This window comes from Monodon monoceros, unplaced genomic scaffold, assembly GCF_005190385.1.
Source record: "Monodon monoceros isolate NGI ecotype Baffin Bay Population unplaced genomic scaffold, NGI_Narwhal_1 Super_Scaffold_18, whole genome shotgun sequence".
Lineage (NCBI taxonomy): Eukaryota > Metazoa > Chordata > Mammalia > Artiodactyla > Monodontidae > Monodon > Monodon monoceros.
In genome coordinates this window covers 78258843-78282833 of record NW_021703774.1, presented here as the reverse complement: position 1 = coordinate 78282833, position 23991 = coordinate 78258843, and positions in this window count along the sequence as shown.

Here is a 23991-nt window from a genome sequence, read left to right as displayed (position 1 = left end):
ATGCTATATATGAGGCAAAATATCAAAATAAAGCTTTTAATGATCCTCTCATATTTTGGGTTAAATGGCTCTTGGAATCTAGCCTGGTAACCTAACCATATAACTTTAATATACATGTTGAATTCCTATCAACAGACCAACTTTTGAAACATCCTCTTTCTGCATTTTAGCAGCTGGAAAAAGTCCTCTCCTTTCCTCACTGAGTCCTGTTGACCTTGCCAAACGTCCTTAGGTCCATGACTCTAATGACCTCTGTCCTGGAGGTATGGAAGATATCACAAGTAGACATGCCATTTGCTGAATGACACTTGAAACCCCACACAAGTGACATTACTAAGAAAGTAAGAAACAAATTCAAAAATGAAACTGTACATACAATGAGACACTGAAGATAATTTTTGAAATGTTCTTTCTGTTGAAATATTCTTTCTGAGATTTATTGCGCTTATACTCTATTCATTTGTGCAAAGAACAATTTATTTCTCACACGGTTCACCTGAAACCTATGCTGTTGTTCTCGTCTGCCCAGAAATCATAAACTCACAAGGTTGGAGGAGGCCTTGCTTCTGTTTTATCTTTATCATAAATTCTATATGCCACAGTGTTCTGAATGCTTCCTATGGGTTCCAAACATAACCTACTGGGTTTTATAAAACTTCAGGGAAAATTAATACATGGTGATTCTTTGGATAATACAAGACAGAAAATAATACCAGAATCAGTTCTGTAAAGTGGAATTCTGGAAATAAAAGACCACAGACTCAAAATTTTCAATTAAGACTCTGCATGCAGGAAGGATTAATAGGAGAAGAAGCCAACAGCAGTGGCTTAACTCCCAGACTCCTCGGCACTTTGGAGATATGCTGATTCTTTCATCTAACTTTTTGGAAACTAGCTTAGTAATTTAATCAAACAGCCAGAGGCCTCTTTATAAGATCTGTCTTTGTGGTTGGAGATCTCTTTGTCCAACACCTTCTTTTTTTCCCCCTGACAATTGGGAATTTCTTACGGCACTGGAAAGCTATGAGCAGGGGCACCTGGTAATACAGGGGAGTTGTCTTCTGGGGTCTCCGGTGATACAGGAGAGTTATGGGTGCTCCCAGAGAGGGTGAGTGGAGTCTTCTTTAGGTGGTGAAGAAGATGAGGAAATAGAGGAAGGTGGCAGAAAAGCAAATATATTATAAATGGATGCAGATAGAAAACTACTGAAAACCAGAATGAGAAAATAGTCTCTGGTTCAAACTCACTAATCCCTCCTTCAGCCATGTCAGTTCCACCTTTATCTGAATTCTGTACATGTATTGAGATTCCGTGCAACATTTCGTTTTTAAAAAGAGTGGTATTAAGGGGTGTTCAAAAAGACTAGAAAACCATTGGTCTATTTTGATTCCCTCAATTTACATCAATTAAAAGACATTAGTAAGCATTTGCTACATTTTGTGAATTATGCTAGTTTCTGGGTTTATAAAGATGAATAAGACACATTTCCTGCTCTTCAAAAGTTTATCATCTTGTGGGAAAGACAGACTCATCAATCACAACAGAGATGATAAAAGCTATGGGTACACAAATGAAGGAGCAATTAATTCAGCCCAAGAGAGTCAAAAAAGCTATAAAAAGATAACGTTTGAATTGGTCTTTGAATATGTTAGAAATTTTTCAGGTGGACAAAGAGAATAGGAGAACTCAAGGGCAAGTGTGCCTGGTGTGCAGTGGGAGTTAGATGCCTGCCAGGGTAGTGGAGGATGCTGGGAATGTTCCGGAGAGGGATGCTGTGGCTAGATGCAGTGAGAGACGTGTTGCCACGAGATGTTGACAGTATTGTTTTAAGACGAGGCATGAAAAGATCAGATCTATGCCTTAAATATGCAACTTTGGAAGCAATATGGAGGGTAGAAGATGGAGGAAACCCAGTTGCTAGGCCTGAAAAGAGTCTAATTGGAGGATGATGAGAGCCTGGCCTCTCAGCAGGTCTGGATGGGAAAGAACAAGCACTTACAGGTGGCGTTGGTTGTATTTAGTGATAGCTGGGTATGAAAGGTAAGGAAGAAAAGGGAAAAACATGGACTCATAGGGCTATTTCTTGGGAAAGGGGTGGTTATGTTTCTATCATTCTGTCTGCAAAGAATAGACACTCAGCTTGGGCAAAGTGATAAATATATTACCCCGACAATCCACGTTTGGGTTAAGACACCAAACTGGAGATGCAGCCAGGCATCTAGAATGAGAGAAGTAGATACCATCTAAATTCGTTCTTTCTCTTGTTTTCCCTCCCTCCTATACGTACATTCCTCATTTGTACTTATTTCTAGGTTAATTTTTCACCTCATCTCTGCTTTATTTTAAAACAGCTTAGTTGAGGTATCATTGACATAAAATGAACTGTACATATCTAAACTGTACAATTTGAAAAGTTTTGGAATATGTACCCACCTATGGAATCATGACCACATTCAAGATAGGGACCATATCTATCACCTCCAATTTTCCCTACACCTCTTTGTAATTCCTCTCTCCCACCCCACTCTACCTCTCCTCACCCTCCTCTTCCCAGCAATGACTGATCTGATTTCTGACACTCTAGATTCGTTTGCACTTTCAAGGGTTTTGTATAAATGGAATCATATGGTAGGTGCTTATTTTTGTCTGGCTTCTTTCACTCAGTCTGATTCATGTTGTTGTGTGTATCTGTAGTTCATTCCTTTGTACTCTTGAGTAGTATTCCATCATCTCTGCCTTTTTCTCTGTGTTGGTTTTATTCCTTCTCTGCTGCCTGGCTATCTTATGCAGAAGGAAGTCTGGCCTGTGGAACTCCCAAGGTTTACCTTTTACGGCTGCTTGATTGATTCTCTTCTGGCCCAAGTTCAGAAATTTCGGAGAAGGGCTCTGATTGGTCTATCTTGGGTCAGATGCTCACCTCTGAGCCAAAGGACTGTGGTTGGAGGGGCAGGGACACATGAAGAGCACGGCAAAGCTATGAGAATCTTCTGAATGTGTTTGATTCCAGCCTTCAGCCCATGTGGGAGCATCCTTCTGACCTTCCTCCTTGCCCTACCTTCCAGATTCTCACTGAAATCGTAAAATGCATTACACTAGGATCCATTCCAAATGAATCAAATAAGAAAGGTAAAAAATAAAACCTGAAAAGAAAGCTCCTATATAAATTCAGAGTAGAAAAGACCTTCTAACTGTGATATAGAATCTAGATGGCATAAAGTAAAAGATTTAAAACTTAAATTCCATAAAAATAAAAACCATTGCTTGACAAAATCTCCTTGAGCAAAGTAAAAAGACAAATGGCAAACTGGGAGCAAGTTGTTTATAATTCATTTCACAGACAAAGTTTAATGTCTTTAATATTTTAAGAGCTCCTATAGGTCAATAAGAAAAAACCCAATTACCCAGAAAAAAAACTGGGCAAAAATGTTAAGAAACAGTTCACAGATAAAGGAGATACAAGCAACTTTTAAATACATGAATAGCAACCTCTCTTATATTAAGAGAAACATAAATTCAAAATACAATGAAATACCATTTTCACTATTAAATTAGTAAGAAAAAAAGTCTCCCTGGCAAGGCTTGCCAGGGAGAAAGCAAAGAACCAGGTGAGATTCTTGAGGTGCCTTTGTCTCCAGCCAAGGCTCCTGGCTCTCTCCCCAGGGACAGTGCCAGCTATCCTCTCCTCCCTCACTGGTCAAGCCCAGAGCCAGGCCACCCTATCCCTTCCCACAAGCCAACATGAAACAAACAGTGAAAACACCAAGCTTTGTTGCTAGGAAAAAACCACCCTAGGTATTAAAATTATGATGTATTAATGCACGGTGTCGGCAGGGGAGGGGGAAATGGACATTCTCCTACACTGCTGTGGCAAGTGTCAGTCTGTGCCACCTGCAGGTGGGCAATTTAGTAATAACCATCAGAATTGGTGGGAGGGAGGTCCGAGAGGGAGGGGATATAGGTATACACATAGCTGATTCACTTCATCGTACAGCAGAAACTAACACAACATTGTAAAGCAAGTTTACTCCGAAAATAAATAAATAAATAAATAAGCGACATGGTACCTTGAAGTATAAAATGAATAGTGCTTTAAAATGTAAAAAAAAGGGACTTCCCTGGTGGCGCAGTGGTTAAGACTCCATGCTCTCAATGCAGGGGACCTGGGTTCAATCCCTGGTCAGGGAGCTAGATCCCACATGCATGCCACAACTAAGGAGCCCGTCTGCCCCAACTGACAGGGCACAACCAAATAAATAAAATAAAATATATTAAAAAAAAAGTAAAAAAAAAAATTCGTAATTCATTGGAATACTGTTTGCTACTGCAAGAAATTGGCAACAAGTTAAATGTCTACCAGGACTTCCCTGGTGGCACAGTGGTTGGGAATCCGCCTGCCAATACAGGGGACACGGGTTTGAACTGGGACACGGTTGGTCCGGGAAGATCCTACATGCTGTGGACCAACTAAGCCCGTGCACCACAACTACTGAGCCTGTGCTCTAGAGCCTGCTAGCCACAACTACTGAAGCCCACGTGCCACAACTACTGAAGCCCACGTGCCCTAGAGCCCACGCACTGCAACTACTGAGCCTGCACACCACAACTACTGAAGCCTGCATGCCTAGAGCCCGTGCTCTACAACAAGAGAAGCCACTGCAGTGAGAAGCCCGCGCACCACAATGAAGAGCAGCCCCCGCTCACTGCAAGTAGAGAAAGCCCGCAAGCAGCAACGAAGACCCAATGCAGCCAAAAAATTAAAAAAAAAGAAAGAAAATCTATGAACTAAAATAAGTAAATAAATAAATAAAAATAAATGTCTACCAGTAAGAGGTTGGTTAAGCCCATTATGATAATACATCCATTCAATAGAATACTCTGTAGTTGTAAAAAGAGAATGAGGGCACATCTTATGAATTAAAAGATTTCCAAGATGGATTATAAAGTGGAAAAAAAAAAGGTAAGATGCAGAGTAAAATGCATAGCATGCTCTCATTTGTATAGAAAGGAAGAGATTGCATCGTAAATCTGTACTTACTTGTATAGTACTTAAAATCTCTGGAGGAATACACAGGAAATGTTAACATGGTTCCCAGTTTGGGAAGGTGAAGAGGAATTGGACACATGGAAGACAGGGGTAGAAAATACATATTTATGGATATGTATTTATTTAATTTTGAATCTTATAAATGTATTATCTTCTTAAAAGATTAAGTGATTTTTGAAAAATTCTATTGCCTTGTTGAACCAAGCCATTTTTTTCTAAACTTTTTGGTTCAAGGAAAGTTTAACTTTCAGGCTTGCCTTAGTTTAGCAAAGCAGCATGTTTATGTTTAGTGTCATGATTTTGGTTTAAGTCCCGGTTACCTACTTATCTAAATCACACAAATACACATATTCACACACACACTGAGGTACACACTAGCATAGACATTCTTGGACACTCCTCTAGATCAGCATAAGATCTAAGTGGAGGATAAAGCAAACACAGAACTCCAAAACAGAGTTAAGCAAGTAGGCATCTCTATGGAGAGAGAATACAGGGTGGAGGAAGAACGATTTGGGAGGTAACTAGAGGGGGAAAGAGAAAGTGAATGGTGGGCGAGGGGATGGGGTGGTGGGAGATGAAGGATGGGATCAACAGAAATAGAATTCAGTCCCTTCCTGTCTCTTGCTGCAATTGCTACAGGTGCCTGCAAGGAGACAATCATCTCTGATTCAGCAGATCTCAGAGCTAGTCATAGCCTTCTGGTGACAACTCAGGGGTTTATCCAAGAGGCCCTGGATGACCCCACCCCATGAGTCCCCGTCCTGTACTCTCTTTAATTTAAGGCACACTCAGCGGAGCTCTGAGGACGGCTAAGAGCCCTCTGGACACATTTGGAGCCTATCCTGATCTCCCCACACTTTATTCCTGATAAGCAAAGAGAAGACTGAAAGGGAAGGTCTACTTTAATGTCCCCAGTTAGGGAGGTGAAGGGATTACTGTGTCACCCTGCCAGGTTCAAATGGAGTCCTCCCTCCAGACCTCGCTTGCTGGCTTTAAGGCCTCTGGGGCTAGAATCTTCATTCCTGCCTCAGGTACAGATGTGTCTCCTTAAAGCTTCCAACTCATTTTCTGCAGCACCTCCCTTACATCACCACCAGACAGTGTTTTCAGCCAGGTGCTGGACTTGCACGGAGTGTGATCTCAGTCCTGCTCTGGGTGCTTCCAGCTCACATGAAAAACTCTGACGTACAGGGTCATAGGTCCCTCATAGCAGAGCTATTAGGAGGAGAAATGGGATGATAAATAATTGCTGACATTTATCTAGCACTTAGTATGCACTAAACAACTTACATAATTAGTCAATTTAATCTTCACGACTACCTTACGCATCTGATGTACTGTTATTATCCCATTTTACAGATAGAGAAAGTAAGGCTTAGAGGTTAACCGACTTGCTCATGTTTGCAGGGTTGGTGAGAAGGGAGCCAGAATTTGAACTCAGATCTGTATGAGCCCAGAGGTTTAAGGACAGTGCTTCATCCCGGAACGTTTATGTGACACACTTTGTAAACTAAGGTTCTGCACACATTACTTGTTATTGTTTCTATGGAACATGATAATAGCCAGCAGTTATTGAGGATTCATGGTGTGCCACATATTTTACATATATCATCTCATTTAATCTTAGTAATGCCCTTTGAATATATTACTGTCTACGTAAGGTTTCCTGGTCCAGGGTTACACAGCTGATGAATTTTGAACACTGGCAGTCTGACAGCAAGGCCTCCCCTACACTATGCTCTCTTCCCAAAGATTAAAAGATTCATGAAAAATAGTCAATCAGGTGTTAATATTCTGACTGGAAACAATCTGAGAATTGTGATGTCCTGTTTTGCGGCAGCTCAGAATTTCAGCACTTGCGCAGATCCATTCTGAGGAAGACAGAAGTGGGAGGGGCACACATTTTGTCCGAGTACCTAACTCCATCGCATTTCTGTGTCTCAGTTACATAGGGCTCTATGCCCTTTCTATAAGGCCATTAAAGATCAATAGTTAGCACAATTGTTAATTTAAGCTCTCCTTTCCTTCCCCCCTCCCTCTAATAGGTCATTAGTCCCATCAGACAGGTTGACACGTCTTTCTGTTGGATTTTCTTCTGACTCTCCATGGAAGAGTGCTTATCTGCAAACAAACCTTCAACTCAACCGTGCACAGATAAACCAACCTCCACTCTGACAGGAAACGACATTCAACTGTCCTGAAGAACTGATTTTAATCGTTCTGCATGTACTACAAAAATTCTGTTTACACATTTCATATGTCCACAACATTACTTCTGAGTAATCTTTAAGATGAGAGAGAGAGGGGGAGAGAGAGAGAGAGAGAGAGACTGTTTTTCCTTGACTGGGACTCTTTTGTATCCACCTATATCTACCAACATGCTTTGCACAGAGTACCTGTTTGCTGAATGAACGTTATTTTCAGATTTAGAAAACACTATTTCAATCAAAGAGTGTTTATTATTTTTCGTAGAACTTCCTCTGTACCATCAAAATTTCTCCTGACCAAACAGTGTCAATAACCTGTCCTGCATAAAGCACGTACTATGTGCCAGGCCCTCAGATGCTGAGACACAAATGTGATGAAATCTAGTTCCTCCACTCCAAGAACTCACAATCTATGCTTTAGCCTTTTTCCCTGAGTGGGGGTGGGGGTCCTATTGGTCCCTTAAGGACATAGAGATGCTTCTGGAGTACAGAATTCTTTCCTATATTTCCAGGTCCCCAGATGTAAGCACAAGCTGCAAAACCAGGTGGCTTAGAAAGGAAAAGCCAGCCAGTCGTGCTTGTGCTCGCAATGCCCTTGTTATTGTTCTGGGTGGAAGGCAGAAGACTGAGGAGCAGAGAAATGACAGATGAAACCCTTTAATTTGCTAGCAATTAATTCTGTTACTTACTTTAAATCAAAATGTTCAGCCTTTCCCAGTCACTCATCAACAACTGTTAACATCAGTGTCATCTCTGCATTTGGAAGGCTCTGAGTATAAACAGCCCATTACCTGGCAATGAAAGATAAATTGTAGAACCTTGATTAAGCATAATGCTCTGGGAATGAACTTTACCAGTTCATTGATTCTTCTACTTATTGGAGACTTAGCCAAAATACATTAAAAAAAATTTAACATTCATACATTCATCCCATCAACTAATCAACATAACATAGAGTGGTTAAGAGCAATCTCTGGAGCTGCGCTGCCTGGATTCAATCCCAGCTCCGTCACTTGGTTACCTTGGACAGCTTGCTTACCTCTCTGTGCTTCTGTCTCCTTATCTGTAAAACGGAGATGATAACAGTACTTATCTCATAGCATAATTATGAAATTTAGATATATCAAAATATATAAAGTTCAAAGGATGGTGCCTACTATATTGTAAGTGCTACATAACCTACATAATAATAATATTGTTGTCATTGTTGACCACTCCATATTCTGTCCATGAAAGGGCAATAAGCAGGATAAGTTTGATCCCTGCCTCGCAGTGAATTTCTACTATTATAAAAACATTGAAACACTATAGAATCATACAGAGTAAAATATGAAAATCTATACCCATCTCCCCTGATTCTACTCCCCAGAGGTAACCGTCATTAATAATTTTATGTGTGTCCTTCCAGACTATTTTTCTAGGCATATGAAAATATATACATAAACATAAGTTGTTTGTTTTTATTTAAAAAAATCATTTTGCTAACAATATATCATGCACATTTTTGCAGGTCAGCCCATACAGACTTATCTCATTTGAAGTGGCTGCCTTTGTTTTCTTTATAAGATAAACCATACTCTTAAATTTAAGTTTCTTCCTATTGATGCACATTAGATTGTTTTCAATGTTTCACTAATGAAAACAACACCAAAGTGAACATCCTTATACATGTAGCTTTGTACATTTGTAGACTATTTCTTAAGCATAAGTCCCTTAAAATGGATGTTATAGCCCTTTTCCCCATAATATGAAAGTGTCCACTTTGACAAAGCAGGAATAAAGCAGGGTTGAAAGGACAGCCTCAGAGCCATTATGACAAATTCCCATCCCATCTCCCACTGGGCTGTGGCTGCCACTGTGGGAGAATAGCCAATTGGGTTGAAAGTCTAGCAAAAGCCTAGGAAATTGGTTTTTTGAATGAATCTCTCATAACAGCTTATTTGGTTGCAGTTCTCCTCTTCCTGAAGATGTGGTAGAAACATTCTCATTAATGGAGAGCTGTGAATAGCCAAGTTCCAAGTAATTAAGGCTTTCATCTTCATCTCAGAATCTCATTCACATCTCTTTTCTCTCCTAGTCCATTCTCCCCAAGGCATTGTGACCTGGCACAAAAACCTATGACTGTATGACTTCCATTCTCCTTCAAATATTTAGAGCACCTGATCGATGAAAGAAGGAGCAAGTGAGCAAAGAGGGAGGAAGAGCTAAAAGAAACGACAGCCAAATGGGGGTCATGATATGTTTAAACTGGAAAATCATTCAAGGGAAACCTCATGCTATAACTATTCACAGATAATGACAAGTTGGGTAAATGCCTTTGTGGTCCTGGGCTAAGCTAAAGACATCACCCTGGATACGTGAGTTAGGTTACAGGCTTAAGTTCCCTGCAAAGAGACCCAAAATACGGTGGCTTAATCGAGACAGAAGTTTAATTCTCCCTGTTGGGAAGTCCACAGATAGGGAGGAGTTTTAGAGCAGACACATAGTACTGTTCCCTAAGGTCATCCAGGGATACAGGCATGGGGGCAGCTCTTCCATCCTCAGGGGTGGCTCCCATCTTTGGTTTAAGGTGGCCATTGCAGTGGCTGTCCTTCCCCACACAGTGGGAAATGGAGAGTGGAGTACAAGCCCTTTTCTCTATAAAGAATGTTGTACTGACATTGTTCACATCACTTCTACTCACATTCCAGTAGCAAGAATGTAGTTATATGTCCCTCCTAGCTGCAAGGGAGGCTGGGAAATGTGGTTGCTTCCTGGATGACAGTTTGCTCAGACAAATCTTGGTGTTTTATGAAGAAGAAGAAGAGGAAGAAGGAGGAGGAGAAGAAGAAGAAGAAAGGGGAGGGGAAGGAGGGTGGGGACAGACAGAGAAGGGAAAGATAAATATGGGGGGTTTGTAGAATTTGGAACTGGGGGGTTTGTAGAATTTGGAACTAGCGGGTAGCACGAGAGCATGGCAGCAAGGGGTAAAACCATTCAGGCAAGAGTTGATGACAAGCTTAAACATCCTTTGGGGGCGCCTTCCTGGGATCCCCAGACTAGATCAGGACCCTTGTTTTACCCTGTGACACCACTCTGGGCTTCTCCTTTCAAAGCTCTGATTATACTTGTAATTGATTATTTGTCCAATGACCATCTTCCCTGCTAGAATGGGAATTCCATGAGGACAGAAACCATGTCTGTCTTATTCGATACTGTATCTTCAGTGCTATCATAGGGCTTGGTACTAGTAGGGCCCAATAAATGTTTGTTTAATGAAGGGGAAAGAAAGTCAAGAGAAACCTAGACTCTTCTCTCAAGACAGTCACAGCCTAATTGGAGAAGTGGGGATACAGACACATATGCAGTTACTACACTCGGCAAGTCCTGTAAGAGTGGAATTCAGAAAGTGACATGAGAGCACAAAGAAAATAACCTCCAACTGAGAAGGTGGCAGCTGACACTGAACGTCACAGAGCTGAGGTCTTGGTTCTACTCCTCAGCCAAGCAATGGAGAAATCAGATTGCATCCAATGGGATTGCCAGTCTTGATGTGTGATTAGAGATTATGCCTCAGATAAATGGTTAACTGCCTCAGGCCCCTAACCACACACTGAGTACCCATTCTTTCAAGACTCAACTTTGAATATCACTTTTATATATCAATTTCTCTGATTCACCCTACCCCACCCTACCCTGTTCAGACAGCACAGATCCCTTCCTCCCTATGTCCCCCATTGTATCCTACACTTCAGTCTGTCACAGCACCTACAGCCCTTCAGAGCACTTATGGTTCAGATGTCTGAGACGCTCCCCAGTGAAAGCTTCCTGAGGGCAGGGGCTGTGCTTATGTATCCTTGTTTCCTAGCATATCACACAGGGCCTGGAGTTCAGAAGGCATTCAACAAATATTGAATGATGGAAGTCAGTCCATGGCTAGGCATCACATACTTCCAGACCGAGGAATCTGTACTCATTAAAATACTTACTGCCTTTACAGTCATTTCTTTACAGATGGGTAGAAACTTGGCAGGTAGTTGTGGGCCCTGATCCTTTGGTTAGAGGGAAGGGGATTCTTAACTGGGACCAGTGGGACTTTCTTATGGTTTCCATTGTCTCAGCATCATTGGCCCAGGGGCAATGAGTGGGAAATGACACAAGTACCAATGGTTCAGAAGATGCTGTTGCCGCAATGAAGCAGGTACCACCTGAAGTTCAAGTGGCTTCAGTGGCTGGTTTGGGATGTGTAAACACCACTGTTAAAGAGCTCTTGGATACACCAGAGCACAGTGCTTGATGGGATACCTGGACAAGATCCCATCCTTTGAGAAAACTTGGATGTACATTATTTGTTAGTGCTATGTTTTGGGATGTGGTCCAAAATGCTTCAGATTCCTCAAGTTGTTTTCATTTCCTTCATTTTGGAGAGCTCAGACCAATGAGGGACTCACTCAGGGACTGCTGGGCACTGAATGTAAGCTGTTCTTCTCAGAGTCAGCTGGTAGATCCCAGAGAGGTCACGGTCAAAGAGAGCCAAAACATGGTAACGCCAAACACACCAATAACCACCAGGACTTGTTATGTTCTAGGGCTAATCTACCTGTTCAAAGTGCTTTCATATAATCATTTTATTTGATCTTGACAGAAATCCCATCAGACAGGCAGAGAATGTACGGGCCCAGAAAGACAAGGTGAGTCGCTCAAGGTCACCTAGCAAGGTTGTGGTGGAGCAAAGGAAAAACAAAAGCCAACATTCTCCAAGGAAAGGACAACAGATGGAAGAAAGCTACAGAAAGATCAGTTTTCACTCAGTTCAAAGGGAAAGCTCTAGCTGACAGAGCTGTGTTGTTGAGTCAAGGGGTAACTGTGTCCCATGTGCCTAGGTGTTGGTGGGCTGCAGGGCAGGAAAGCTCTGGAGGAGGTGGAGGGCAGGAGTTGAGGGTTCTTGCACATGACGACCCTTAGGTTTCTTCCACCCCTGGCATTTCTGATGTTTGGGGGGAATGTCATCAGTTGGTCCTAGAAGAACCTGAAGCTTAGAAATAAGCAACCAGCACTTAGCTTACCCCTCTAGGTGAGGTGTGGGACTGTGACCTACTCCTTTGCTCTCTACCTGTATGCTGCCCTCTGGGCCTCCCCTGGTACCCCACCCTCCCCTTCACCCCCATGCCTAGTCTGCAGTCCCAATGCTCAGTGTAGCCTGCTCTCACCTGAACACTATTGTGTGCTGCTGTAAAAGCACTGAGTACACTCTGGAGAACCTGTGTCACTAGGAGCAGCCTGGCCAGCTGGCCACGGGCTCATGGCCGCCCCCATCGAGCTGTGGCTGCCTCGTCCAAGCTTGTGTCAAGCGCTCAGCTTGGGCCACACAGTTAGAAGTTCACACTTAGCACCAAAGGGAAGACTAGTTTTCTAGTTCCAAGGGTAGAACTTGAGCAAGTTCTTTCTCTCTATGTGAATGGACTTTGCACAGTTTCAGGTTTCCAAGAGAATACATTAAAAACACAAGCCAGCTTTAATATGGTCTCCCAAGTTCCTGACCCACATTAGGGAGGAAAAGGAGAGGACCCCTGGCCAGAGAAGAAAGTTGAGATTACAGTTTTTTAGTCTATCACACAAAAACACTTTAAACAGAGCACTGACACCTATTCTAGTCTATCTTATCCTATCCTATCCTACCCTATTTTATCCCAATAGACGCCACCACTGAAGCAAATTGCATCAGTTTTATGACTAAGACTTACAAGCCTTAATTACTCTGGGGGATAGTTGAGTAACCAAAGAAAGAAAGTCTTGCTACAAAATGGGACTTATCTGGAGGACTCTAGGCTCTAATGAAAGGATGATCCTCTTAATTAATAGTTGACTTCTTTTCTACAGAGTCTTTGACTGGATGCACACCTCATAGATGCTCTGGCCATCCTTCAGTCTGGCATATGCTCTTTTCTTTTTCAAAACACTTTCCTTTCTAATTCCCCATTCTCAGCCTCCTTCACCAAACACTTTCCTTTCTAATTCCCCATTCTCAGCCTCCTTCACCTGACTAATTTCCGCTCACTCCTCAGGTCTCAGTTTAGGTCTTACTTCCCTTGGAAAGCTTTTCTTGCCCCTCAAGAATGAAGTAAATGTTCTTCTTATATCTTCCCAATGGTGTAACCACATTCAGTTGAGCAATTGTGCACCACAGGACCCTAAGGAAGACCACTGACGTCAGAGACGTGTTGCATAGTATACAACCTGCAAAACTGTCTATGGCTGCCCCACTCTCATAGTCCTCTGTACTTCTCCCCAGAGTAGCAACTACCCTTGAATAGTAAGTGCCTGTTTTCTAATGAAGCTTCTTGAGGAAAAGGATCTTGTCTTGAGCACTATCGTATCCCCAGGGCCTCAAACTGATCTTGGCACTTAGTAAGGACTCAATAAATGTTTGTTAAATTAACTTACAAATATTTTTTAAAAACCATTAAACTCACACATGCCTCAGACCACACATTATCACTGCTTCCTGTTTCCTTTTTACCTTCTTCCACTTCTTTCCCTGTATCCTGCTACCCGTCAGTCAAAATCTTGCATCTGGGCCCTGTCAACACAGGGACATTCTATCAGAGCAGGGAAAGCCTTTCATGGTTGTTTGAGTTTCCTTGGGCTGCCATAAAAAGGTACTGCAAACTGGGTGGCTTAAAATAACAGACATTTATTGTCTCACAGTTGGGAAGGATAGAAGTTCAAGATCAAGGTGTTGGCAGTGCCATGCTCCCTCTAAAACATGTAGGCAAGAATACTTCTTTGCCTCTCATAGCTTCTGTTTTTTTCTGGCCATCCTCGGCATTCTTTGGATTATAATGCATCACTCCAATCTCTGCCACCCTCATCACGTGGCCATCTTCTCCCTGCACATCTGTGTCTTCATACGGTCATCTTCTTACTAGGACACCTATCATGTTGAATCAGGGCTCATGCTAATGACTTCATCTTAACTTGATTGAATCTACCAAGACCCTATTTCTGAATAAGGTCATCTTCACAGGTACTAGAGATTAGGACTTCAATGTATCTTTGGTATATAATTCAACCCATAACAGTGGTATAGACAGTGGTTTTTCAAACTCTAGCATGCATCAGAATAACCTAGAGGATTTGTTAAAATACAGATTGCTGGGTCACATATCCACAGTTCCTGATTCAGGAGATCTGGGGTGGGGCCTAAGAATGTGCATTTCTAACAAGTTCCCACGTGATGCTGATGCTGCTGGCCCTGGTAGCACACTCTGAGAACCACTAGTGTAGGACCCTGCGACTCAAAATGCAGTCCATTGACCAGCAGCATCAGCGTCACGTGGGAAGCTGTTAGAAACACAGACTCTCTCTCCGTCCATACCTTAGACCTATGGAATTAAAATTCCATTCTAATAAGTGATGTGCTCTAGCACAAGCTTGAAAGTCAGTGGGCCTTGGATATAGAGGCAAGGTTCTATAAGGTTAAGCCAGTAGGTGCAGTCTCAGTCAAGTTCACCTCTTCATAGAGGCCTCACAGAGCCTTAATTGGTATCTGGCTCACAGAAGAGGGCACTTATTTCTTATAGGCGCCCACCCCCACATCTACCCTCAAACCTACCGAAGCTTGGGGGACACTGGGAAGTCATACCTGAGATCAAGTTTTCAGACAAACAACTGAATTTCAGGTTGTACATACCACCTTTGCCAGAAAGAAAATAGGGTTAACTCTGAGAAGCCAGTGAAACATACTGAGAGATGCTGACAGGCCAGAGGGAATTACAAGACCCCAGAAGTGCAAAAAAGCACGTAAAAAAAAATGTATTATGAGGGGTTTTCTTGGACCACGCCTGATCTCTTGACGTATCTTTCTTCCTTTTAGTGCAATCTGTTACATAACTATTTATTTTCATGGCTACTCTAATTTGAGAAATAGGTTTACTTTGTTGTGATATGGTGTGTGCTTTAAAAGAGAGAGAGAGTAGAAAACGATACAGCTCCTGTGAGTTCCTCTGAATGCACTGAAAGAATGTGCAATTCCATCTAATATAGTTCCCAGTGATATTGTTTGGGGTGAGATATTTGTTCTGGCAAGGACTGTTCTCAGTGATTCTTATCATGGTGTTCTAAATAAAGAACCAAGCCCCAACCTGACCCCTGAACTAACATAAAGGAAAGCTCTGATATCCAAAAGGTTCCAGTGACTCAGGCCACACCTTTTTTCACTGGGCTGCATCTGTGGCCTCTCCGCGGCTTTGAAGCTAAGCCAGCCAGAGTCATTTGCTGCTTACCTGTTCATCTGCACCCACTGAAGGCAGTTTACAAAGACTTGTCCATCTCCTTAAGAGATGCTCCCGGGGCTTCCCTGTTGGCGCAGTGGTTAAAAATCCGCCTGCCAATGCAAGGGACACGGGTTCGAGTCCCGGTCTGGGAAGATCCCACATGCCGCGCAGCAACTAAGCCCAGGAGCCACAACTACTGAGCCCGCGGTCCTAGAGCCCATGCTCCACAACAAGGAGAAGCCTCTGCGATGAGAAGCCCGCGCACCACAACCAAGAGTAGCCCCCACTCGCCACAACTAGAGAAAGCCCGCGCACAGCAACGAAGACCCAACACAGCCATAAATAAATAAATAAATAAATAGATGCTCCCGAAGTCAGTCCTCTCATGTGAAAATCTGACTTACAAGCAGTAGCAGAGAAGAGTTTCAGAGCTGACACCTGTCTTACAACTCATCAACTTCAATCTCTTCCTTTTATAGGTGCAGAGAAAAGTGACTCAACCTGGCTCACACAACTAGCCTATGGGACAACCTGGAGTAAATTTCAGGTCCACAGTCACTTTCCAGCATTTTCCATGCTACCCCTTCATCCTGCCACCTGCCTTGGAGATGAACGGACTGAAACTAACCCTAAACTAATAACCTGCCATGTTGCTCCAAACCATCCCCAGCCCACATCTGTGCTCTCTGCTCTTAATCGATGACAGGAGCGTTAGCCCCAAACTCTGTTTCCAAGGCAGTACAACGTCAGGGATAAACCTACCACCCGCAAACCATGGAATAAGGGGCTGTGTAACAGGACTGGGCAATTCAGGAGCACATGGGAGTCGCACAGGCAGGTGAACAGAACCGGCCTGCTGGACTAGGTTCTGTGGAAACTGGGAGCACAGGCCCCATCTAACCGGGCAGCTAATACTCACCTCCAGTAGATGGGAGCCTTTGGACTGAGGGCCCAATGTTGCCAGACAGACCCATTTTTAAAAAGATGGTAGAATTTTGAATGTGTTTATAAGTGAAATCTCTTGCATTTAAAATATTGGCTCACATTTTAAATGTCTTTCAAGATGCTGGCAGGCTAAACACAACCCAGCCCATGGGCCACCAACACAGCATGCTCAGCACAGCCGTGGGTCCAGGATGGACACTACAGCCGGACAGACCAGTGTGAATCCTGGCTCAGCCCCTCTCTGTGACCTTGGGCAAGATACCTCTCTAAACTTCAGTTTCCTCATCCATAAAACTAGGATATTATTGGTCCTATTTCACAGTATTCTTGGGAAGATTAAGTGCCATCATGTAGGTGAAACACTCAGAAGGCTTCCAGGCACACAATCAATCCTTGATATAAATGAGCACTGCCACTATTATAACACTGAATCACGACGACCTGAAGGTCTCCAGTCAACAGCTTCACCCAGAAAGCTCTCTAACGCTAAGCCAGCACTCATCATCCCCCGCAGCCAGTTCCTGGCTCAGTGTCTCCTGTGACCCCGTGACCCCTGCTGAGCATCCTTTGTTAGCATAACACAGCACCCAGCAGGTCGTTCCCGGTGGGGCTGGACAAATAGATCAGACAAAGCAGGCTGCTCAAACCGCTCGGGGGTCACCTGGAGGGCGCCAGGGCGTGGCCAGGGGCTGTGAGCCTACGCAGAGGAAAGCATGGCTCAGGCACGGGGCTCGCGGTGTTGGACGAGGAGATGAACACGGGTCCAGGACCAGCTTGGGTGATCTAAGAATGAGGCCTCCGACCTGAGAGAGTTTGGTTCTGTTCAGGTAGACGCGAATGATGTGCCTGAGACCGGGATCTGGCCTGCGGTGTCTGACGGGGCGCATGAGGGCTTAAAAGTGGTTGAAAACTCTTTGGAATGCTGCCCAACTAGTGCTTTGGGTGTTACTTAAATTCCCAGCGAGGATGGAAAGGAATTAATAAAGAGAGATGCTGGGAATTCCCTGGGGGCCCAGTGGTTAGGATTCCGCACTTTCACTGCGAGGGGTTCGATCCCTGGTCGATCCCACGAGCTTCGTTGTGTGACCAAAAAGAAAAAAAGAAAGAGCGAGGTGCTAACTTGACCCTTGATCCCATGGTGCTTGGTATGGGGCGGCTGTGGGGTGAGGGTGGGCTCGGGGAGTGGGGGGGTCTTAGTGCCCTTGTGGAAATGCAGGCAAATTCGCCTCTGCTCGCTGAAGGCTGGGAGCTGGATCTCTTCAGGGGATAAAACAGCTGCTGAAGCAGGCAGGGCTTCCGAGGGCACAGTCCAAGGTGGGCACATTTAGGATGGAGGAACACGTGCAGGGCTCAGGCAGGAGGGATGGAAACACTGAAGACAGCCTTGATAGGATAAACTCTCTTTTGAAGAGGTTTAAAAAATGCGCTAAAAGTTATTTTGCTTAACACTGTCTGCGGAAACCACAGAGGTCACTGAAATTGTAAATAGCCCCCTATTGGGCAATAGGTAAGGCTATTTTCAAGATGCACTGTTCTGTGGACGCTACTGTCTTGAATATTTTATAAATTCCTGATGTATTTGAATATTGGGAAAATGCGTCTTATTCTATTTCCAGTTCTTTTCATGGACATGGAAGAAAATAGACCAAGAGGAAGGGTTTAATATTTATGAAGTACCTAGTATCCCTTTTTTTTTCTAGAAAATATATTCACCCTCCTTTTTTTCCAAATCCAATTCTCCTCTCAGCGCTACAAAAGAATTCATTGTTTACAGGAATTACAGGGAAGCATGCTGTAGCATAGTTCCAAGATGTGGTATTGTGTGGTTGTTCATTTGCCAGTTTTTTGGAGTCAGTCAGAATTGAGTTTCAGATCTTACCCAGCCACTTCCTAGATGTGGACTTGCGCAAATTACTGAAACTTTCCAAGCTTAGTTTCCCACAGCTATAAAATGAAGCTAATAGTAGTCTCTACCTCAGAAGACTGTTCCGAAAATCAAATGAGCTAATGGATGTAAAGCACTTAGAAGGATCTGATGCATATTAAGTGCTAAATTAATGGTAGCTATTGTTAAAATTTCCCTCCAAGTTAACTCTTTAAAAATCCACATCTTAAAAAATGGTTTTTCCTTCAAGTGAGGTATGCCTGTGTTGAGGATGTGCTTCAATTTCTGGAGAGAGAACACAGAAGAAGTAAATCATTCCCACTACTCTACATAGCTCATGTTGTAGGTGGGCTTCACCTAAAAGCCGTCTGGCTGAGTCATCACGGGGAAGGCCTCAGAAGACTCCCCAGGAGTTTCAGACCCAGACTGACCTTCAGGGTTTCCTGAGTTGGAGCAAAGTGACAAGAGCTTTATACTCACTACTGATCAGTCACTGGATGTGGGCCACCTGGACACAGGGGCTAACCTGGGTGGGGAGGCTCTCTGCAGGGGGGCAGCTGAAGGTCACCAGCCAACAGCATTGAAATGGAAGGGGCACCTGGTGGCAAATCCCAGTTTCCACTACAGCTCAGCTGTACTGTTTCTGTCTTTTATAAAAAAACTACATTTTTCTTCCAAAGAGCTCTCAGCACTTCACAGACTAGCATGTTTTTCTCACCCATTTGCAGAAAGCTCTTGAGAAGCGAGGAGCTCCCCGCCTTGCCCATGCCCAGTTTTCACATAAAGAAAAGTGAACATGGCAAGCCAGTAACACTGACAGGGCATCACACACAGGGCTCCTGCCATTCAGCCAGGGTTCTGCTACTGCATTATTGCTTGCTTCTTATTTTGCCACCATATCCGGGTGCTGTGAAGCCAAACCTGAATGTTGTTTTGGGTTTTGTTTCATGGCAATGATGACTTCACAAGGCTCTGCCCCATTTTAAGTGCATCATGACCTGTCTCAAGCATCTTGCACTCCCATACCTCAGTTCCAGGACTAGGATTAAGTGGGAATGGATGAGGATGTCTCAAACCTCTGCCACTCAAATGAGGCAAGGGAGCCTGAGGGAAACAGAACTTCTTGCCTGGACACCCAGGAGCCAGGCCTTCCTACACCTTAGCCCTCACCCTACTCCCTCAGCTATGTTAGGAACCTGTCCAGTTATCTCAAATCACAGTCAGCACAAGGGACAGCTTCCCAAGAGGGTCACTTACACAGTCCAGGGTGAATCCCAAGTGCACCCACTTGGGGAACAGTCTTGATGTTTGGACATTGTAGGAGATTTCTAAGTTGGCTGACAGATATGCAATTTCTGGCCCTAGAAAAATTGCAATTTCAGTATTCCTGGAGGAGTCACCAATATATCCTCTTTTTTTCCTACACAATAAGCATTTGAAACATACAGTGCATTAATTTCCCTTGGAGTTCAGCTGGTCCACAGGGCATTGTTTTTACCTCTTTTTGTACATCAGGAAAGGGGGACCTGGAGCCATCAGAGGTTCCCAGATTCTCTCTTCAGACAAACAGAAAGAGAGCAGGGGTGACTTATTTCAGACAAAAAGGATTCATGTCAAAAAGCATTAAATGAGTCAAAGGAAGGGGCCTCCCTGGTGGCGCAGTGGTTGAGAGTCTGCCTGCCGATGCAGGGGACACGGGTTCGTGCCCCAGTCCGGGAAGATCCCACATGCCGTGGAGCGGCTAGGCCCATGAGCCATGGCCGCTGAGCCTGCGCGTCCGGAGCCTGTGCTCCTCAACGGGACAGGCCACAACAGTGAGAGGCCCGCGAACCGCAAAAAAAAAAAATAAATAAAATAAAATCTATCTCTAAAAATGAAAAGTGAAAGGAAACAATCCTAACTTGTACCTAAATGGTGGCGTAACCACATGGAAAGAAACTAGTCAAAGTGACTTTAAGACATAGGAATTTAACTGTTTATCTCTAGTAGTATATGATCTAAGAACAAAACATTACATAAAAAATTTCAAACTATTTACAGTAATCAAATTATTAGCGGCAGCAATGGTGTTATTGTGTGTGCATTTTGGGATAAAGCAAATGAGTACTTACGGTACTGCATTAGTCTCCTAAGACAGCCATACCGACTGGGTGGCTTAACGGAAATTTATTTTCTCAAGGTTCTAGAGGCTAGTAGTCCAAAATCAAGGTGCCATTTAGGGTGGGTTCTGGCGAGGTCTCTCTTTCTGACTTGTAGACAGCTGTCATCTTGCTGTGTCCATGGTTTTTCCTCTGAGCACAGGCAGAGAAAGAGCTCTCTGTATCTCTTACTCTTCTTACAAGTGCCACTCTTATGACCTCATTTAACCTTAATTACCTCCCTAAAGGCCCTATCTCCAAATACAGTCTCATTGGGGTTAAGGCTTCAACATATCAATTTGGGAGGGACACAATTCAGTCCATAATAGGTATCCTTGAGAATTGAAATTTCTGATATGGGAGAAAGGGAATATGGATGTAAGATGAATAAGGCTAAATAAAAACTCCATAGTCCTGAATTCAAATGAAACTCTCAGTATCAGCCCATAATTTATTTTAATGAATAATTATTTATAATTGATATTAATTTTAATATAAATATGTTATAATTATATAATATATACAATATAACATATATTACATAAATATGTATACTACATCTATCCGTTGAAAAGACATAGAAACAAAGACCAATCCACTAACAATGAGACCCATAGTACCCCAGATTATAGCCTATAAATACCATTTCCCATTAAAATGAACCAGAGCTCCTTAGAGAATGTCTGATTCCGGGCTTGAGAAGGGAAATGTACAAGCTGGGCATAGAATATCTTGTCATCCAGGTAGCAGAGAAGTTATTAAAGTTATTTCAAAGGCCTCAGGAACTGACTTGAGTAGTCTTCTCCTAGACTAAGATGGGATAATTTGATCTAGAAATTGATTTTGACTACAGAATATCTGAGCCTGATTGCCCATTCTGACTAGCAATTTTATGAATCATCCGATGTGGCTTTAAGACAGTAATTTGACTGTGTATCTCTCATAGTATATACTCTAAGGACAAAAAAATTACAGAAAAATTCTTAATGATTTCCGCTTCAGCTTCAAAAAATCAGAATTGTTTTTGTTACTTGCAACTAAAGAAACCCAACAGATAGCCTGAGGAAAATTGCCTAGCACAAGGTAGGGCATAATAGATATTCAATAAATGTTGGCCTTCTTCCTAGGAGTCAAAAACCTACAATGACTTCTTTTCAGATGTTAAAATCTGTACAGGAAATTTCCTCTCTGTGCATGAGGGAAATTCTGCCTCTGTTCACACCCTCTGTAGCTCTCCCCAATTCCTCCAACTCAAGGCAAGAATATGTGTAAACTGATTTTCCATCCAAGGTTTTGATGCGGGAGGGTCACTATGTTGACCCGTCAGTACCCACACCCTGTTCTTTTGTACTTTCTACTTCCTATCTGTCTTTAATATGCAGCCATGAGATCTCTTACCTCTTCCTCAACATGGTGCTAGGAAGATAAGTGAATTTAGCACTCCTCTCTGGGCCTGGAGCTCTCTATCTACCAATATGCCTAAGATTTTGATTTGAAGAAGAGTAAAAGACCCCACATAGATTTTGAGGCTTAAGCCACGAACTCAAGCTCATCTTTTACCAGAAAACCCTGCATTGAGAACTATCAGGTGCTGGCTCAGCTATTGATTCTCATTTGCTGCTGTTCCTTGCTTTGCAGAGAACTCCCTTGGGAATCTAATGGCAAGAAGGAAGTCTGAAAGGGCAGAGCTCAGGTATTCCTGGGTTCCCTGGGTCAGGGGAGAAGAGAGGTAACACCATCAAGTAACACCAAAACCCCTCTCTCATTCTTACAGAGCCACTAAGAGGCAGGAAGCAGAAAGCACAAGAGAGAACAGAGCATGGGTGCTGACATTCAACACAGGACACTCAAGTTTGTAATTAAGGGCTCTGACAGCTGGGAATAGGGTAAACAGAAGGTGAGGAGGAAGCAGGTGGGAGGAGAAAGAAGGGGGAGTAAGAAAATAGTCTCCTTTATGTTCCCCACTCCATACTCCTTACCTCACTCCCCCCCACCATTAATTCCCACCCACACATCCAAGGAAGAGAGTGATAAAAAGGGTAATGAGGATGAGTCAAGTTCATAGGTATTTTATTGGCCCCATCATTCTCTCGAGTGTACATGCCTTAGGAATTTTTCTTTGGTACCCCTGTTGTGCTAGGAAGGCTTGTAGTAAGTGGCTTATGCTATCTCTGTTTCAGAGCTTTAGGAGAAACTTGTTTTGATCTCCTTTCCTTGACATGCTTTTCCTTGGATTCATCTTTTCTTGCCGTCAGAAAGCTAAAATATATAGAAACAGTACTGTTCTATACGAGTGACCGATTATGCTTTCTTCAGCTTACATTCTTTATTCTGCAGTGAAGTTGAGGCTTATAAGTCAAAACAAAGGAACTAACTTACTGTCCACCAGTTTATACAGAACTCACGGTATATATGAGTTTTTTAAACTAAGATCTGTTAAAAAGAAATCTGTTTCAACAGGTAACCGTGTACAATACCATGTGATGAAAATGAATTCAGACATATTAAATGATGACCTTGTTAAAAAAAAAAGTTAAAATATAGAAGCTCAAGGAAGAGGTATAAACGAAAGAAGTATAAACTGAGGGGAAAATGTGCCAAGAAGATCACTTGGCCTACTTTTAATATTGTATTTTGCCTTTAAATTAGGCAAGAAGAATCTTTTGGTGGTTACTCCTGGCTTCTCAATGGCCTAGAGTAGTGTTTGAGGCCTAAATACCCTAATAAAATGCATGCACTTGCCTGGCTCTGTCCTCTGAGCATGATATCTTCCTTGTGGATCCCATGGGCAAGGGCATAGCTCTGGCAAGAATGGATTTGGTTTTCAGAACCATGGGCCCAAGCCCAGCACTACCCCAAAAGCGTACCATGTCATCCAAAGCAAGCAGCACAGGTGGTGATAGATGTGCCATTCTAAGAAAGACCACTGTGGCTGATGCCTTGGCAGGTGACTCCTCTGATCTGAGCCCAGCTGAGCAGTGGCTGCTCATAGGGATCAGAGGGAGAAAACACACAGCTGTGAGGAGGACCTAGGGCCTGAGAATCGTTGCTGTGACCTCCAGGTCTGCTCTTTCCCTGGCTGTGCCTCCCTGTTTTCTGCTGTCTCAATCAGTCTCTTCCTGATGGATCTCCTGGTGCTCCCCAACTTTAAGGAAACCTATTCCCTATGGAAACTCTGAGAAATGCATCAAGGTGCAAGGTGATGGCCTCCAACAGCGGGACACATGCTCTGCCCATGATGTGGCTGAAATGGGAATGGATCACTCTGTTTGGGAGATGATCCTCTAGGACGGACTCCTGGACTGTTGCTGCCTTGTCTTAGGTTTGTTCCCAAGTCGCAGGTCCTCTGCTTCCCTCTTCTGGTCAATTGGAAGGACTCTTAATAGCCATTTATAGTTCAGGGAAAAGATTAATCTGTTGGTAACTAGTAATAAAACCAAATCATAATCTCCGAATAAACTTTGGACTTTCAACTCACAAAAAGCTACACCCAAGAATTGGGATAATTAAAGAC